This window comes from Oryx dammah, unplaced genomic scaffold, assembly GCF_014754425.2.
Source record: "Oryx dammah isolate SB20612 unplaced genomic scaffold, SCBI_Odam_1.1 HiC_scaffold_17, whole genome shotgun sequence".
Taxonomy (NCBI): domain Eukaryota; kingdom Metazoa; phylum Chordata; class Mammalia; order Artiodactyla; family Bovidae; genus Oryx; species Oryx dammah.
Genome location: NW_024070201.1, coordinates 66,604,938 through 66,625,245, shown reverse-complemented (window position 1 = coordinate 66,625,245; position 20,308 = coordinate 66,604,938).

Genomic DNA, 20,308 nt, shown 5'->3' with positions numbered 1-20,308 from the left:
ATTTCCATGTAGATGGTCAGAGAGCATGTGTTATACAAGAATGATTTGATGGTATCTTGACTTGGTCTTGATTTTCATTCGCAGCCTTGTTAACTCATTAATTATAAATCATTATCTGTTTAATATGTTGTAGATTGTGTGCATAAGCCTAGTGCTTGTATATATTTGCATATTTGTGGTCTATAACTTTCCAAAAGCTAGGCTCTACGACATTTATGTGCTATAGTTAAAACATGAATCATCCATACCTCTATTGCTAAAAGAAACAGAATCATCTATTCCTCCAAAAACTGCTTCTGGAGAGTGATACTTTGGTGACCTGCTGTAAATGGTTTTGGCAAAAAGCTCACGAAAAAGTGCAAAATAACCTCAAGGTAGGTGTAATAAAATTATTCCCTTATTTTAATACTTGTGGGGCTAAAATAAAAGATATAAACTCATAGTATAAACCTCAAGACATATTTCTTAAAAGAAATATGTATACATTTTTACTATCTTTTGTTGTATTAAAAATTACCCACAAATTAGTCATTCAAAATGACAGTAATAGCTTATTACCACTTGGTGTCTGTAGATCAGAAATTTTGAGTGGACACAATGGGGATGACTTGTCTCTGTCCTGAGATGTGTGGGGCTTTAGCTGGAAGACTAGAAGTTTGGGAGCAGGGGTGCTGAAATTATCTGAAGGCTTAAGGCTGGAAAATCTGTTTCCATATTGACTCAATTACATGACTGGCAAGTTGGTTCTTTTCTACATGAATTTCATATATGAACCTTTCCACGGGGCTGCAAATGTGTCCTTAGAGCATACGCTGGTTTCTCTGCAGAGAGGGTGAGCCAAGAGACGAAGATTGCGAGGGCGTGGGCGCGCCCTGCTCTCTTCTTTACCTTGTTCTATACATCACTTCCATCTGGCTTCTCTCGAGTTAAATTCCTTTATACCAAACTGGTCATCTAGTGAATATCAGTGTTTCTCTGGGTTTGGGGAGCCACTCCAGCAAGTTAATCAGACCCGAGGAGGAGGTCATGGGGACCTCTGATAACAGCTGTTAGAAGCATGGCTTCCGGCCTTGTGATTGGTGCCACAAGTGTCACAAGTGGATGCAAGGGCGGCCTTGTAGGGCTGAGCACTCAACCTGGCGTTCGCTTTCTGCATAGATCTGCATTGGGTTGACTTGGCTGACACCCTCCCAGCATCTGAGCAAAAGCTCAGTGTTGTGTGGGAAACAAGACCCCTCAACACACACAATTGGAATTTGGTCTCAGAACCCCTAAGTTCCAACTTTTGAAATGAGGCATATCAAAGTATATGTGGATGTATTTTCAAGTTTGCATAAATTATTCAAATTCTGACACATTGAATTTTTGTTGTGGTTGTTGCTCATTGGAACTGGGAGTGCATCCTAGGTTAGGAAGACATCTTTAATGGTTGTTATTGGCATCCATGAGAAGGAATCCATCCACCAACTTTTAAGTGGAAGCCGTCCTTCAGTTCAGTTCAGTGGCTGTTGCGTCCGCCTCTTTGCCACCCCATGAGTTGCAGCATGCCAGGCCTCCCCGTCCATCACCAGCTCCCAGAGTTTACTCAAACTCACATCCTTTGAGTTGGTGATGCCATCCAGCCATCTCATCCTCTGTCGTCCCCTTCTCCTGCCCCCAATCCCTCCAAGCATCAGAGTCTTTTCCAATGAATCAGCTCTTCGCATGAGCCCTCCTTAAGAAAGTGGTAATATTATTAATAAAGCATGAACAAACTAGCTCCTTGTAAGGACCACCCAGAAATAAAACACAGAAATAAATGGTGAAAATGTGAACTTATCTGAGTTTCTGAAGTTGTTCAAGTCAGTGGGATCAGCTAGATAAATTTATTTATTTGTGGTATTATTTTTCATGATCACCATTTGAATCAAGTGAGGAGGCCTGGAACAGGTAGGTGAAATTAATCATATTAAGAATGCTTTCTGGGAATCAATTGCAAAGAATGACGTTTGTAAAATAAAACCACATTAGGATCAAAATGCATGGAATAACATTTTGAGGAAGAAATTCATGTCTAAAAAATTTGAATGAAGATGAAGCACAGCTCTCTTGTGATCTCAGATATTAAAATTAGGGCAATAGTCAAGTTTTCAACCAAATAATATTATTCCAGGGCAAGACCTCACAGGCAATGAGCTGAAAAATGTAGACTTGAAATGTGAAAAATTTTATAAGAATATCTAAATGCCAAACCGTTACAGATTGATTAAAAAGCCTACTTAGTATTTCTTAATTTAGTATTTTTTAATCTGCTGTATTTGTCATCCATGGTGATTTTCTCACTTTATGTACAAAATAAAGTGAATGTATTAATTATATAATCTTCAATATAAGCTCAGTAGCTATCAGCCCCACTTCTTTCCCAGGCACTCATTTCATAACTAACCCACATGTGATTTATTACTAAATTTCTGTGGATGTTTTTGATTTCATCATCACAAAGAACATTATTTCATAGACTTTTAGAGAGGGTTTATCTCCATTTTTAGGAATACTATGAAAGCAGGGATGTTGAGCATTTTTTCAGTATACCCATTGACCATTTGTATGTACTTCTTTCTTAGAGAAATATCTATTCAAGCTTTTTTGCTCATTTTTTTAAATCACTTTTTTACTATTTAGTTATAAGGAATTCCCTACATATTTTGAATATTAATCCCTTATCTGATACATACTCTGCAAATATCTCTCCAATTGTAAAAGTTTCATTTTTACTCTGTTGATTGTTTCCTTTGCGGTGCAGAAACTTCTTAGTTTGATGCAGTTCCACATATCTGTTTTTGCTTTTGTAGCTTGGGCTTTTGGTGTCACAAAGAAATCTTTGCCTAGACCAATGTCATGAAGTGTCCCCCTTTGTTTCCTTCTAGGAGTTTTATAATCCTTTGTTCATTCCTTGCAACATCTCTATTAAATTAATCAAAGCTGCTGTTCCAAGGCATCTCCTCTGTCTTCTTGCTCCCTGGCTGACCTCTTTTGTTCAGAACAGAAAACATCAACATCAGTTATACAGAACTGATTGAAGCTTTATCGCGCATATCTCCATAGAAGGAAAAACGTTCCTTTTTAAAAGTATTCTACCTCTTTTCTTTCTCTGCCAAACTATGCCTACACCTGTGCAAATACCTAAACTCATGATACAATGTACCATTTAAATGATTAGCTATTATTCATTTTGCTTCTTTAAATATTTTCTTCATCTTAATTATTAGTTTTTATCTATTGACTCTCAAATCTAATCGAAAGGAACATTTTCTTTTCTCACTTGCCCACTTCAAATGCTGCCCTATTATTCATTCTTTTTATTACTGGCATTCTTCAAAGAAAATTTATTTCTAGTTTCTTTCCCTCTTGATTAATTTTTATATTGTCTTAATCCTTACTTCTGACATCTGCTTTTACTGTTACTGTGGAAAGGCTCTTTCCAAAGTCATCTATATTTTTTATAGTTCCTAGAGCCAATGATTTGTTTTAATCTTCACAATCTCAGTGCAGACTTTAACACTATTTTCCTGATTCTTTGATCTGTTCCCTTTTCCAAGAGTCAATATACAACTCTCATCTTATCCTTTTCTTATCTGGCTGTCTCTCCTTTTCTCTCCAGTGTGCTGACTTGTAAGTTAAAAATCTTGGCATTCTCAAAGAAATCATCTCTTGGTCTATATTTTTTCCTCAGACATTTCATTTATACAACCTTTATCTTAAGTGAATATCACCTAGATTGTTAAGATGAGCATGAAAATCTTAATCCCCTTTCCCACTTCTAATGGATTGCCTTCATGTAGTTTTGCAAACTTGGGGGCTTCTCAGGTGAAATTCAAAACTGACCCTCAAAAAGAAACAGCAAAGAGAGACCAAAGAAAGAGACAGATAACTCTAGATGAGTAGGTGGCACTTGTAACAAGCAAGAGAAGTTACACAGGAGGCTTGTCTTAGGTGGCAGAAAGAATAGGTGTCCACATTTGCCCACCAGAATCTTAAGAGTTCATATGGAGGCCTTATAGGGTTCAGTCCTGTATTCAGTCCAGATGGTCTCAAAAACGCCTTACTCTCTCGAGTGTCCTTGAAATGGCTCCTAGTTCAGTAACAATGGGTAGAACATACATTCCAAAGACAAGCTTGGGGTCAGGAGCTTCTGATTGCCCAGGTCTGATTCTAGGGTCAAATGCCCTCACATGTTCAAGAGAGCTTCCAAGATTTCTCCCCATGTTTCTTGTCTCTTGGTGTTCACACCCTTGTATACTCTGTATATTCAATTAAGACTTACTGGCAGCCAGTAGAATATTACAGGAATGATACTGTGAAGTTTCTGTGGGTATGTGGTTTTTTAAATGCCAGTTTCTACCTTGCCTTCTCTTGGACCACTTGCTCTGTGGAAAGCCAGCTTCCATGTCATGAACCCTATGGAGAAACTGAGGTCTCCTGTCAACAAAAACATTCATTTCCCAACCATATGAGTGAACTGACATGGAAGCAGATCCTTCAGCCACAATCCGGCCTTCAGAGGCCTATAGCCTTTGATTGCAACCTCAAGATAGATCTTGAGCCAGAACCACTCAGATGAGCCATTTTCTGATTCCTGATACAAAGAAATCTGTGCAAGATATTGCTCTAAATTGCTGTTTTAGAGAGTTTTTGTCTTTCCTTGGTAGCCTGGGTCTTTGTTACTGTGCTCAGGCTTTCTCTAGCTGTGGTGAGCAGGGGTTATTCTCCAGTTGTGGAGTGTGGGTTTCTCACTCTGTTGGCTTCTCCTGTTGCAGAGCATGGATTCAGTAGCTGTGGCCAGTGGGCTCAGTAGTAGCAGTTCATGGGCTCCAGAGTGTAGGCTCCGTAGTTGTAGCACAGGAGCTTTTTTGCTCCATGCATGTGAGATCAAACGAATGTCCCTTGTATTATAAGTCCTGTTCAGTTTAGTTCAGTCACTCAGTTGTGTCTGACTCTTTGCAACCCCATGGACTGCAGCATGCCAGGCTTCCCTGTTGATCACCAATTCCTGGAGCATACTCAAACTCATGTGATGCCATCCAACCATCTCATCCTCTTTCATCTCCTTTTCCTCCTGCCTTCAATCTTGCCCAGGATCAGGGTCTTTTCCAATGAATCAGCTCTTCACATCAGATGGCCAAAGTATTGGAGGTGGATTGCACTGTAAGGTGGATTCTTAACCACTGGACCACCACGGAAGCCCAAGGTGTATTTTTTTTCAGCAGTGGTAACTAAAATGCCCTATTATGGATAAAGAGAGAGTACTTTTTTTTTTTTCCTGTAAAGGGCCAGGTATTAAATATTTTATGTTTTCCGGTCTCTGATGCAATTACTCTATCATTGTAGTGTAAAAGCTCTTATAGACAATATTTAGGGGACTACACATAGATGTTTTAATAAAATTTCATTTACAAAAACAGAAGGTGGGTCATATTTGTTGTGTGTGCCAGAGTTTTCTGATCTCTGTTAGAGTTTAGAAAAAAATATATATATAGGTTTCTATAACCTCATCACAAAACTAATTATCAGCTTATTTAATGGAATCCTCAAAGTAGGAATCTTAAGGATAAATAGCTTTCTTTAAATTTTTTTCAGGTAAATAGTTCAGCTGTCTTTGCCAAATTTATTTTTTTTTTATACAGCTGTATAGCATTTAACAGTACAGCGTAGAAGAGCTTTATAGCCTAAAATATACCACTTAAAATGAAGAGTCTATGATTTTTCCCATTACAATCTCTACAACTATTTTTGGGTTTTCTTTTTAAAGTCTTTAACTTTCATTGGAGGAAAAGGTGAATTGAAGATACAATGGAAAATTTAACAGTAGAACATTTAATGAACATTTTTTTCTGCCAATAAGAGGGAGATAGTATCATAACCATCTCTGCTCTTAAATTACAGGAGAGACTTCTCATAAGCACTCCACGGTGGTTATTAATAACATAAAGGGATTGCTTTAAAATGGGCAAAATTCTCCATTCTCATTAGTGAAACATTTATTGGAAATGTCTGTTTAATAACCATAACAGTAATTTTACAGGGAAAAATTTAATAGAGTTGCAGAAGATCTTAGCCCTAAATTAATTCTACATATGTTTTATAGATTTTTGAATAATAATTTTTATTAAATTGCATAGCCAAGTACTTCAAACAAAGGATTAAGTTTACAAAATTCAGATTATGACAGACAAAACTTTGAAAACTGCTTTGTATTTTAGCCTGATAGACTGAGGTTGTAACTTTTACTGAAGAGCTAACTGCACTTTCAATATGTGAATGGGTGGCCCATGCATACAGATGACCATTTAGTTTGTGTGCCTACTACCATTCACCTCAAATTTATACTATTTCAGGGTCTTTTTTTTTTTGAAACAGATATGCCTCTCCTAGATTTTCTTCTATATATTTCTGAAAATGAAATCTAACAAGGTGGAATCATGGCTCATGTGAAACAGGGTTTCAATCAACCTGTCCAAATCAATGAACAATTTCTTTGCTTGAAGCACTGCCAAGACTCACTCAAATCTCAATTTCAGTATATTCCATAAAAGAGCCACGGGTTATTCTAGAATTTTGTTGTGACTAACAGAGATATAATTATTAAGAAATCAGTAGGACATTATATCATTTTGGTGACTAGTGATGATTATTGCAAAATATATTTTCACTGAATGATTTAGTTGGTTATTAAAATTGTCAGACTACTATGAATCAAATAGGCTCTCTTAGTGGTTTTATGTATGGGACTTAAGGTGAATCCCTTATTTAGTAAAAGATTCATTGTCTTAAAATGGAGAAAGGTGAATTATATGAGTTTAGCAAAATGAAAGCAGTTTAGGCTTTTGACCACCTATGTACAATAATTTCCTGGAGGTAGGCCCACAGACAAAAATCTTAATTGAATTCCCTGAATTTATACTTAGGAAAATTAGACTTAGAATATTTATGTGACTTAACAGTTTAGAAAGAGAATAGGTGTCAAAAATGAAGAATAAATACTGAAACTCCCAGTCATCTTCTACTTTCCTTATGCAATATAGCTTTAAAAACAGAATTGGACCAAAATGATGAGACATCTCATGCTGCAGTGAGTTCTGCCACTTGTCTTATCAATTTCCAAATTTGTACAAAAATGACCTTGACCATGATAAGAATTATAAATTAGCCTGAAAATATAAATTGGACATCACAGCCAATTAACTGTACATGCTATGGAATGTCATTCATACATATCTGATGTTTATGATAATTAAAGTTCATTCATCCATGATCCAGAAACAATTGGAGCTGACCTAATATCAGTTCCACCAAATTTTTGCTGTGTGACTCTGGTCAAACTGTCTCTAAATATCAGTGTTAGAATTTTATATGAGAATCACATTAAGTAATATATTCATACCTAATCACAGGGTAATCATTCTTACAGAGTCATTATCACCATGGAGTCAATGATGTAAGGAGATAATTAAACATTTTAAAGATACCTCTCATGGTTAACAGAGTTTACATAGTCCTTTGAATATTATTCAACCACTGTATGAGAAAGCATGACCTAATACACTACACCTGCTGCTCATTTCATTTCCCTATAACATTTTTTAGAAGTTTACCCTCTTTTCAATCAGAATATATTTCTTGAGGAATCATGTCTAATTTCTTTCCTGCCACATTACCCTTACTTAGTACACTAATGGGCATATAGAACCCCTTAATAAACTTATTTTGAAGACTAGAAGAGCTTACTGAAGAACCAAGACCACCTGAGACTTACCCACAAAATAATTTAGACACCAACTCTATTTATTATCTATCTATGTATCCATCTAACTATGAACATACTACCAGCTATCCCATGCATGTTACACTGAAAAATGTAGAGGAAGGGAAACCGCCTAGCAGTGGGGACTGTCTACAAAGAGGAGTGAGCATATAGAGATGTTTTTACTGTAGCTGCAGCTCCTACAAAGGGTTTGGAAACATATTCTCCATTGAAGCATACGGTTGATTTTCAGAGTTTATATCATCATTGCTATTGGTTTCTTCTTTGTGTATCATTTTCAAGCCAGATTAACATATGTGCATCCCTTCACTTTTATATTTAATGTATTACCAGTCACTAAATATAAAAAACTGGATATATAATCAGAAATGATGATGATGATAGATAAGGTAGGAGAGAAAGGCAATAGAGAAAAAGAAGGAGGCAAAGTGAGAAAGGATGAGGAAGATAAAGGAGAAGAATGAAGAGGAGAAGAATAAGTGGGGTAATGTACACCTTATTCTACCTCTGGAATTAAGGGCAAGGAATGGTAAGCTGAGAGTGTATGTGCACATTAAATAGACTAGTAAACTATTGTCGTTCAGCTGCTCAGTCATGTCAGACTTTTTGCAACGTCATGGACTGCAGCAAGCCCGGTTTCCCTGTCCTTCACCATCTCCTGCAGTTTGCTGAAACCCATGTCCAATGAGTCGGTGATGCCATCCAACCATATCGTCCTCTGTTGTCACCTTCTCCTCCTGCCTTCAATCAGTCCCAGAATCAGGGTCTTTTCCAACTGGTCTAACCCATCACATCAGGTGGTCAAAGTATTGGAGCTTCAGCTTCAGCATCAGACCTTCCAATGAATATTCAGGATTTATTTCCTTTAGGATTGACTGGTTTGATCTCCTTGCTATCCAAGGGACTCTCAGAAGTCTTCTCCAATACCACAGTTCAAAAGCATCAATTCTTCAGTGCTCAGCTTTCTTTATGGTCCAACTCACACATCCATACATGACTACTGGAAAAACCATACCTTTTGATATATGGAAATTTGTCGCCAAAATAATGTCTCTGCTTTTTAATATGCTGTCTAGGTTTGTCATAGCTTTTCTTTCAAGGAGTAAGTGTCTTCTAATTTCATGGCTGCAGTCACCTTCTGCAGTGATTTTGGAGCTGAAGAAGATAAAGTCTGTCACTATTTTCATTGTTTTCCAATCTATTTCCTGTGAAGAGATGGGATCAGATGCTATGATCTTAGTTTTTTGAAGGTTGAGCTTTAAGCCAGCTTTTTCACTCCCCTCTTTCTCTTTTATGAAGAGTCTCTTTACTTCTTCACGTTCTGCCATAAAGGTGGTATCATCTGCGTATCTGAGGTTATTGATATTTCTCCCAACAATCTTAATTCCAGCTTGTGCTTCATCCAGGCTGGCATTCCACATGGTGTAATATCCATATAAGTTAAATAAGCAAGATGACAATATACAACTTTGATGTACTCCTTTCCCATTGGAACCAGTCCATTGTTTCATGTCCAGTTCAGTTTCTTCTTGACCTGCATACAGATTCTTCAGGAGGCAGGTAAGATAGTCTGGTATTCCTATCTCTTTAAGAACGTTCCACAGTTTGTTGTGATCCACACACTCAAGGACCTTAGTGTAGTCAATGAAACAAAAGTATGTTTTTCTGGAATTCTCTTGCTTTTTCTATGATCTAATGAATGTTGGCAATTTGATTTCTGATTCCTCTGCCTTTTCTAAATCCAGCTTCTACATCTAAAAGTTCTCAGTTCATATACTATTGAAGCCTAGCTTGAAGGATTTTGAGCCTGACCTTACTAGCATCTGAAATGAGTACAGTTGTGTGGTAGTTTGAACATTCTTTGGCATTGCCCTTCTTTGGGACTGGAATGAAAACTGACTTTTCTAATTCTGTGGCCACTGCTGAGTTTTCCAAAGGTGCCAGTATATTGAGTGCAGCACTTTCACAGCATCATCTTTTAGGACTTTAAATAGCTCATCTGGAATTCCACTACTTCCACAGCTTTGTTCAAAGTGATGCTTTCTAAGGTCCACTTGACTTTGCCCTCCAGAATGTCTGGCTCTAGGTGAGTGATCTCACCATCATGGCTATCCAAGTTCATTAAGCTCTTTCTTATAAAGCTCTTCTGTGTGTTCTTGCCACCACTTCTTAATATCTTCTGCTTCTGTTAGGTTCATACCATTTCTGTCCTTTATTGTGCCCATCTTTGCATGAAATGTTCTCTTGGTATTTCTGATTTTCTTCAAGAAATCTCTAGTCTTTCCCAATATATTGTTTTCCTCTACTTCTTTGCATTGTTTACTTGCAAGGCTTTCTCTGGAACTATGCTTTTCTTTGGAACTCTGCATTCAGATAGATATATCTTTCCCTCTCTCCTTTGCCTTTAACTTCTCTTCATTTCTCAGGTATTTGTAAGGCCTCCTCTGACAACAATTTTGCCTTTTTGCCTTTCTTTCAGATTGTTTTGATCACCACTTGCTGTACAATGTTACAAGCTTCTCTCCATTTTTCTTCAGGAACTCTGTCTATCAGATCTAACCCTTGAATCTATTTGTCACTTCCACTGTATAATCTTAAGGGAGTTGATTCAGGTCACACCTGAATGACCTAGAGTTTTACTACCCTACTTCCTTCAATTTAAGTCTGAATTTGGCAATAAGGAGTTCATGATCTGAGCCACAGTCAGCTCCAGGTCTTGTTTTTGCTGAGTGTATAGAGTGTCTCCATGTTTGGCTGCAAAGAATATAATCACTTTGATTTCAGTATTGACCATCTGGTGATGTCCATGTGTAGAGTTATCTCTTGTGTTAACATTCCCTGGTGGCTCAAATGGTGACAAATCTGCCTGCAAGGCTGAACACCTGGATTTGATCCCTGGACAGGAAGATCCCCTGGATAAAGGAATGGCTACCCAATCCAGTATACTTGCCTAGGAAATCCCACAGATGTAGTAGCCTTGTGGGCTACCGTCAACTGCTGCTGCTGCTAAGTTGCTTCAGTCGTGTCCAACTCTGTGCGACCCCAGAGACGGTAGCCCACCAGGCTCCCCCATCCTTGGGATTCTCCAGGCAAGAAAACTGGAGTGGATTGCCATTTCCTTCTCCAATGCATGAAAATGAAAACTGAAAGTGAAGTCCCTCAGTCGAGTCCGACTCTTAGTGACCCCACGGACTGCAGCCCACCAGGCTCCTCCATCCACTGGATTTTCTAGGCAAGAGTACTGGAGTGGGGTGCCATTGCCTTCTCCACAGTCAACTGAGTGATTAGTAAATAGTAAAGTAGAATTTGTATCCTGGATTTACTGTCAACTTATTATTAATACTAATAAAAAAGAAAAAGTTACTTATTTAATCCTATATATAAAATCTCATTAGTTGATTTTATTTTTTTTTGTTTAAGTAGATGAAGTTAGCTATTGCATACAACTTCATTTCTTTCCCCATCTGGTTCTGCTTTAAGTATATTAAACAATGCATTACTGATTTTATATTAAATTTCACTTATTTGATTCTTATTTTGTCTCTGGTCATTTTCTTTCATATACTGGGGGGGGAGGCAATCACAAAATGCATTTTAAAATGCATTTAGAAAGTTATGATTAAAAATGTTTGTCATTGTCAATCAATTGCACCAATTTCTAGAAAGGGTCTGTGTGTGTATATATGTGTGTGTGTGTGTGTGTGTGTGTGTGTGTATGTTTATACTGGTTGTTTCACTATGACAGACAGTTACAAACTTTAAATAATTTATCAAACACTTCTTCTATGGCTCAGACTCCTTTAAATCAGAGATTCCATGTGATAGAAATAATTTCAACTGCTCCACTATATATTATGAAGGTGATATCAATATTTAAAGACTTTTAAAAAGCTAAGCCCTCATTAATTTATCAGATGGCTCTAAGTTAGGCAGTGTCAGGAAATATGTATTTAGAAGTTGTTTACTTTTAAGTGTTATTTTCCTTATTTTTTCTGACTTTCATATTGATAAATAGCTTGCTTTGTACTGCATATTATTACAAAGTATGAAAATGAATATTTGATATTGTAAAGTCATATTTTTGCTAACAGAATCATTTTATCTTTGAACTTTATTGATGATATAAAAAAAATAAATATGACCATAAAATCTTACAGTTGCCAGAGAATTAAAGCAAGTATCTGTTAATCTCTAATTCCTGAACACTAATTCTCAGAGTTTCACGCCCTTTAATTCCATCATATCCTTTCCTTCCTTTTAAAAGGCTAGATTGTTCTCTTCTTAACAGTCCCATTTCACTCAAGTAATTGATCACACTTCGTTTTCTTTTATCCTTGGATGCCTTTGTTGCAGAGTCTTTTATTTAAAGTTTTCTAGATTAAAAATTAGTCATTTTGGAAATTGATCGTAGTACAATCAATTTACAAAGTTAAGCTACTGTGTATACCTATGTAAAGGGGATTTATGCATATCAGCATTATGTCCATAATTACACATTGTTTAAAAGTACATTTATTAGCTAATAATTACTCAGTAAGTATTTATTGAATTATATATACCAGATATGATGTGATCAGAGATACAGTGTATCTATGGTTGGGACAATACCAATATGCAATTAATACCTCTATTCAGAGGTCTGAACTATAGTCTTTAGGTCAAATCCAGTCCACAGTCTGTTTTTGTAAACAAAGTATTATTAAAATATTTCCTCTCTAGACATGAGGACAATGTTTGCTAGTCCTTTGTCTAATAGGTTACATTGGAATGAAATAGAATATTTTCATCTACTTTCATATTTACTGTTTTCATGTTAATTTTTCTGAATAGCGAACAATAAACTATGCATACATAGACATATGTATATGTAAATAAATACTTACTTATATATATGTGTATATATATTTTTCCTATTATATCTTAACCATTAATAACATTTGTTTATGATTTATCTATTTCCAGCAACAGAGCTTAATTATTTTAATTTAACTCACCCACAAAAAGTCACAGGCATTTGACTGCAAATATCATGGCCAGATCTTTTTTGTTTGTTTGTTTGTGTCAATCACCAAACAATATTTTTCTCCACAATGAGCATGAGGGTTGGATGGTATGACTGAAGAAAAAGGGAAAACCTAGGAGGCGACACCAGAGAGAGCATTCTTTGCTACAAAAGGGGCTTTCCTGTTGGCTCAGATGGTAAAGAATCTGCCTGCAATGCAGGAGACCAATGTTTGAACCCTGTGTCAGGAAGATACCCTGGAGAAAGGAATGAAGCCTATTCATCTACTATTTTCTTCTGATCTACCATTAATTCATTCAAGACCTAAAAAGTCATGTATTTTTATTTTTTGTATTTACTTTTTATTTGCCTCCCTCATAGGTTCAGGGCTTCTCTGATGACTCAACAGTAAAGAATTCACCTGCAAAGGAGAAGACGCAGGAGACAAAAGCTTGATCCCTGGGTCAGGAAGATCCCGTGGAGGAGAAAGTGGCAACCCACTCCAGTATTTTTTCCTGGAAAGTCCCATGGACAGAGGGGGCTGATGGGCTACAGTCCACAGGGTTGCAAGCAGTCGGACATAACTGAGTGTTTGAGCATAGGTTTAAGCATGGGATTTTCTCCTGGTTCATGCTCTGACAGTACCTGTTGAATTTACTTTGTAACTCCTCTAATGGCATCCTTGATTCCTAGAATTAGAGCATGTGTGTTTTAGAAATAATTGTTTACATAGCAATTATATTCCATTCTCACATAAACACAACACATACCAATGCTCTATTAACAGATATTCAGTTAGTATGTTATTTACAGAAGGTGACTCCTTTCCCCAGTAGATGATGGACTTTTCCTTCTCCAAAGTAAAACATGGTAACTGTGATTGTGGAGTTAGGTGATCCTTACTGAACCTAAATATCAAGTCCAGGAAAGAAGCAGGGGAAAATACACTACCTACTACTCTCTCCCGTCTTCTCAACTTTTTGTGCTGGGATTTTTGCAATAGTCTCCTAACTGGTGCACTGTTTTTTCTCATTGCTCCTTATGTTGGTTCTCAATGTAGTAGCCAGAGTAGCCAGACTTCCAATAGGAAAGTCAGACTGTATCAGTTCTGTTCCCAAACCATGTAATTTCAATAAGGTTTCAGGTTTCTCATTTCAATTATAGTGAAAGCCAAAGTTCTTCCAGTAGTGTAGAAAGTCCTGATTACTTTTTTCCCCCTAATACCTCATTTGTTCATATACACTTTGCTTTGCCCTCATTACCTAGCCCTTTCCCTGCCTCACTTCATTATAGTCTTTGAAATCTGCCTTTCAATCCTGACTTGTTCCTCCCTTAGAAAATTTGCTCAGCTCTTTACTTATAACCATATCTATTTTGCTAGTTTTTTTTCACCTCTTTCAAGTTTTCTCTCAAGTCTCGTCTTATTGAAGCCAAACTTGACCACCTGTTTAATATTGCAAACCACATTCATCTTGGACTGATCCTTGATACCCTATAAAACTTTCCTTTCTATGCATAATACTCATCACCTCCTAACATATTATACAGTGCCCCAATGTATTACACTTTTAATTTGCTGTTTATTTTCACTTAGTCTCTCTCTGCTGGAATGAACATTCTGAAAGTACTAACGATCTTGTTTTTTCACTGATGTGGTTGAAATTCTGGTATATGATCAATAAATATTTGTAGGGAAAGAAAAGGTATATTCAAGACTAATTGTTCCATACTGACCTAAAGAAAAGATTGCATTAATCTTGATCATAGGATAAATAATCCCTCAGGCCTTATGTATGAGAGAAATTGTACCAACTGAGAAATAAGAGAAAGTAATTATTTTTGCTAAGAACACAAAATTTTTGTATGAAGGCAGTGCTTGGAATTATTTCAATATGTGGCAGTTTTTCATATAATCTGTATACGAATGTGTGTAATTCATTTAAATAATGTTTTATTATTTAATCTGTTTAGTGATTTATTTCTTATTTGTTTATTTATTTGGTTGCATTGGTCTCCTAGCTGAGGTGCTTCCAGACTCATTATAGTTGCAGCAGGTATGCTTAGCTTTATGTGGGATTTTAGTTTCTGAACCAGGAATCAAATCTGAATGCCCTACACTGGAAAGTGGATTCTTATCCACTGGACCACCACAGAAGTCCCAGTAATTTATTTCTTATATAGAGTTTCATTGTCTCCAAACTCTAAATTTCCAGTGATATTGTGGATAAATTAACTTCCTTTTCTATGCCCTAAGACAGGTAGTGAAAGTTATTTGATGTTCCATTCTTTGTTTCCAAGAGTATGTGTTACCAAAGAAAAATTTGGAATGTAACATGTGAAAAAGGAAGTTATAGAGCTCATAACAAGATACATTTAAACTGCTCTCTCAGAATGAGTTTGGAAGTTTACCTTCCTCTGCAATTTTCTGAAAGAGTTTGAGTAGGATAGGTGTTAGCTCTTCTCTAAATTTTTGGTAGAATTCAGTTGTGAATCCGTCTGGTCCTGGGCTTTTGTTTGCTGGAAAATTTCTGATTACAGTTTCAGTTTCCATGCTTGTGATGAGTCTGTTAAGATTTTCTATTTCTTCCTGGTTCAGTTTTGGAAAGTTGTACTTTTCTAAGAATTTGTCCATACCAAAACCTGACAAAGATGCCACAAAAAAGAAAACTACAGGCCAATATCACTGATGAACATAGATGCAAAAATCCTTACCAAAATTCTAGAAATCAGAATCCAACAACACATTAGAAAGATCATACATCATAACCAAGTGGAATTTATCCCAAGGATGCAAGGATTCTTCAATATCCACAAATCATTCAATGTAGTACGCCACATTAACAAATTGAAAACTAAAAGCCATATGATTATCTCAGTAGATCCAGAGAAAGCCTTTGACAAAATTCAACATCCATTTATGATTTAAAAAAAAAAAAAAAACCTCCAGAAAGCAGGAATAGAAGGAACATACCTCAACAGAAAAAAAGCTATAAATGACAAACCCACAGCAAACATTATCCTCAATGGTGAAAAATTGAAAGCATTTCCCCTAAAGTCAGGAACAAGAGAAAGGTGCCCACTCTCACCACTACTATTCAACATAGTTTTGGAAGTCTTGGCCTCAGCAATCAGAACAGAAAAAGAAATAAAAGAATTCAAATTGGAAAAGAAGAAGTAAAACTCTCACTGTTTGCAGATGACATGATCCTCTATATAGAAAACCCTAAAGGCTCCACCAGAAAATTACTAGAGCTAATCAATGAATATAGTAAACTTGCAGGATATAAAACCAACACACAATCCCTTGCATTCCTATACACTAATAATGAGAAAATAAAAAGAGAAATTAAGGAAACAATTCCATTTACCATGGCAACAAAAAGAATAAAATACTTAGGAATATACCTACCTAAAGAAACAAAGAAATACAAGCTGGAATCAAAATTGCCGGGAGAAATATCAATAACCTCAGATATGCAGGTGACACCACCCTTATGGCAGACAGTGAAGAGGAGCTAAAAAGCCTCTTGATGAAAGTGAAGAGGAGAGTGAAAAAGTTGGCTTAAAGCTCAACATTCAGAAAACGAAGATCATGGCATCCAGTTCCATCACTTCATGGGAAATAGATGGGGAAACAGTAGAAACAGTGTCAGACTTTATTTTTTTCGGCTCCAAAATCACTGCAGATGGTGACTGCAGCCACGAAATTAAAAGATGCTTACTCCTTGGAAGAAAAATTATGACCAATCTAGATAGTATATTCAAAAGCAGAGACATTCCTTTGCCGACTAAGGTCCGTCTAGTCAAGGCTATGGTTTTTTCTGTGGTCATGTATGGATGTGAGAGTTGGACTGTGAAGAAGGCTGAGCACCGAAGAATTGATGCTTTTGAACTGTGGTGTTGGAGAAGACTCTTGAGGGTCCCTTGGACTGCAAGGAGATCCAACCAGTCCATTCTGAAGGAGATCAACCCTGGGATTTCTTTGGAAGGAATGATGCTAAAGCTGAAGCTCCAGTACTTTGGCCACCTCATGTGAAGAGTTGACTCATTGGAAAAGACTCTGATGCTGGGAGGGATTGTGGGCAGGAGGAGAAGGGGACGATCGAGGATGAGATGGCTGGATGGCATCACTGACTCAATGGACGTGGGTCTGGTGAACTCTGGGAGATGGTGATGGACAGGGAGGCCTGGCGTGCTGTGATTCACGGGGTTGCAAAGAGTCAGACACGACTGAGCGACTGAACTGAACTGAACTGAACTGAAAGAAACGAAAGACCTATATATAGAAAACTATAAAACGCTGCTGAAAGAAATCAGTGAGGACACTAATAGATGAAGAAATACCTTGTTCATGGATCAGAAAAATTAGTTTAGTGAAAATGAGTATACTACCCAAAGCAATCTATAGATTCCGGGCAATCCCTATCAAGCTACCAACAGTATTTTTCACAGAGCTAGAACAAATAATTTTACAATTTGTATGGTCATACAAAAAACCTCAAATAGCCAAAGCAATCTTGAGAAAGAAGAATGGAACTGGGAGAATCAACCTGCCTGACTTCAGGCTCTACTACAAAGCCACAGTCATCAAGATAGTATGGTACTGGCACAAAGACAGAAATATAGATCAATGGAACAAAATAAAAAGCCCAGAGATAAATCTACACAACTATGTACACCTTATCTTCAACAAAGGAGGCAAGAAAAGACAATTTCTTTAATAAATGGTGCTGGGAAAACTGGTCAACCACTTGTAAAAGAATGAAACTAGAACACTTTCTAACACCATAAACAAAAATAAACTCAAAATGGTTTAAAGATCTAAATGTAAGACCAGAAACTATGAAACTCCTAGAGGAGAATATAGACAAAACACTCTCCTAAAGAAATCACAGCAGGATCCTCTATGACCCACATCCCAGAATACTGGAAATAAAAGCAAAAATAAACAAATGGGACCTAATTAAAATTAAAATTAAAATTAAAATTAAAAGCTTCTGCACAACAAAGAAAACTATAAGCAAGGTGAAAAGACAGCCTTCAGAATGGGAGAAAATAATAGCAAATGAAGCAACTGACAAAGAATTAATCTCAAAAATATACAAGCAACTTATGCAGCTCAACTCCAGAAAAATAAACGACCCAATCAAAAAGTGGGCCAAAGAACTAAATAGACATTTCTCCAACAAAGACATACAGATGGCTAACAAACCCATGAAAACATGCTCAACATCACTCATTATCAGAGAAATGCAAATCAAAACCACAATCAGGTACCATTTTACGCCAGTCAGAATGGCTGCAATCCAAATGTCTACAAGCAATAAATGCTGGAGAGGGTGTGGAGAAAAGGGAACCCTCTTACACTGTTGGTGGGAATGAAAACTAGTATAGCCACTATGGAGAACAGTGTGGAAATTCCTTAAAAAACTGGAAATAGAACTGCCTTATGACCCAGCAATCCCACTGCTGGGCATACACACCGAGGAAACCAGAATTGAAAGAGACATGTGTACCCCAATGTTCATCATAGCACTGTTTATAATAGCCAGGACATAGAAGCAACCTAGATGTCCATCAACAGACGAATGGATAAGAAAGCGGTGGTACATATACACAATGGAGTATTACTCAGCCATTAAAAAGAATACATTTGAATCAGTTCTAATGAGGTGGATGAAACTGGAGCCTATTATACAGAGTGAAGTAAGCCAGAAAGAAACACACCAATACAGTATAATAGCACATATATATGGAATTTAGAAAGATGATATGATAGCCCTGTATGCAAGACAGCAAAAGAGACACAGATGTATAAAACAGTCTTTTGGACTCTGTGGGAGAGGGATAGGGTGGGGTGATTTGGGAGAATGGCATTGAAACATGTATATTATCATATGTGAAGTGAATCACCAGTCCAGGTTCAATGCATGATTCAAGATGCTCAGGGCTGGTGCACTGGGATGACCCAGAGGGGTGGTATGGGGAGGGAGGTGGGAGGGGGGTTCAAGATGGGGAACACATGTACACCCATGGTGGATTCATGTCAGTGTATGGCAAAACCAATACAATATTGTCAAAGTAATTAGCTTCCAATTAAAATAAATAAATTTATATTTAAAAATAAAAATAAATAAATAATAAATAACAATAAAAAACTGCTCTCTCTAGGGAGGAAAAAGAAGTTCTAGAAAAAGCTGCCTATTTTTATTAAGGATACTTCTGAAAATCTTGGTTTGCCATTTCTTAGGCAGATGGCCATCTAAGGATTGTTCCTTTCTCTTTCTGACACCAGCTGCCAGTTGACAAGCATTATCTATCTGCTTCACGTTGTGGGTAGAAAGATCAATCAGAACTTTAGCCATCTACTTAAAACCATTTGAGTATAAATGGGCTAATTGTTACAGTCACAAAATGCATCTGTTGAGAGCTGGAGACCTGGGTTCCACTGTTGGCTTAATTATGTCCTAGCCATATGATCTTAGACAAGACGTTTAACCCGTGTGTAATTTTCTCATATATTTATCAATCTATAATTTCTACCAAATATTAGATTAAAATAATATAATATTTATATAAGAGAAAGTATTTTAAAGTCATTGTTCAACTGTTAAATAGTTTTACTAGCATAGTATATAAAATATTTTAATTTTATAATAAAAATTATCTAATAAGTCTGTATTTAGTTTGGTCAAAGAATAGTCAAAGAAAAAAAGGAAAAATCAAAACTCATAAGATGATAATACTATATTTAAAATATTTATATCCTTCTTGTGATTGACAAAATTCTAAAGTTTCATGGTTTCTAAAAGTCATTGACCAGCAACTTTTTGACTTTGGAAAAATGCCGTAGAGGAATTAAGGTTGTTGTCAATGATGGTCACATAAATAACTCAAGTCTCTCAAGGTGGCATTATATTTTGGTTAATTTACCATTAACAGAATAATTGTTCTCCAGTGTAATTTGTATATCTGCCACAAAGTGCCCTAAAAGGAATAGAGATTAATTTAGAATTGACCTGTTGTTGTATTTCTGCCAAGCTTAAAAAAAATGTGAGATCTTTGAGTAACAAAACGTACAAACTGATATGGAAACTATGTATATTTGATATCGTGTAACTCAGGAGGAGACAAGTTTATATAAATTTGAGTTCTGATCCATTGCCAATATTGAATGTAAGTAACACTATTGACAAAAGAATCAAACCCTTATATTTATGAGCTTACACATTCTTCCATTGAGAATTATTCATAAGAAGTAAATATATAATCAAACATTTGCTTTTTAACTTATTTTTATTGTAAGATAATTGCTTTACAGAATTTTGCTTTTTTCTGTCAAACCTCAACATGAATCAGGCTTAGGTATACATATATCCCCTCCCTTTTGAACCTCCCTCCCATCTCCCTCTCCATCCCACTCCTCTAGGTTGATACAGAGCCCCTGTTTGAGTTTCCTGAGCCATATAGCAAATTTCCATTGGCTATCTATTTTACATATGGTA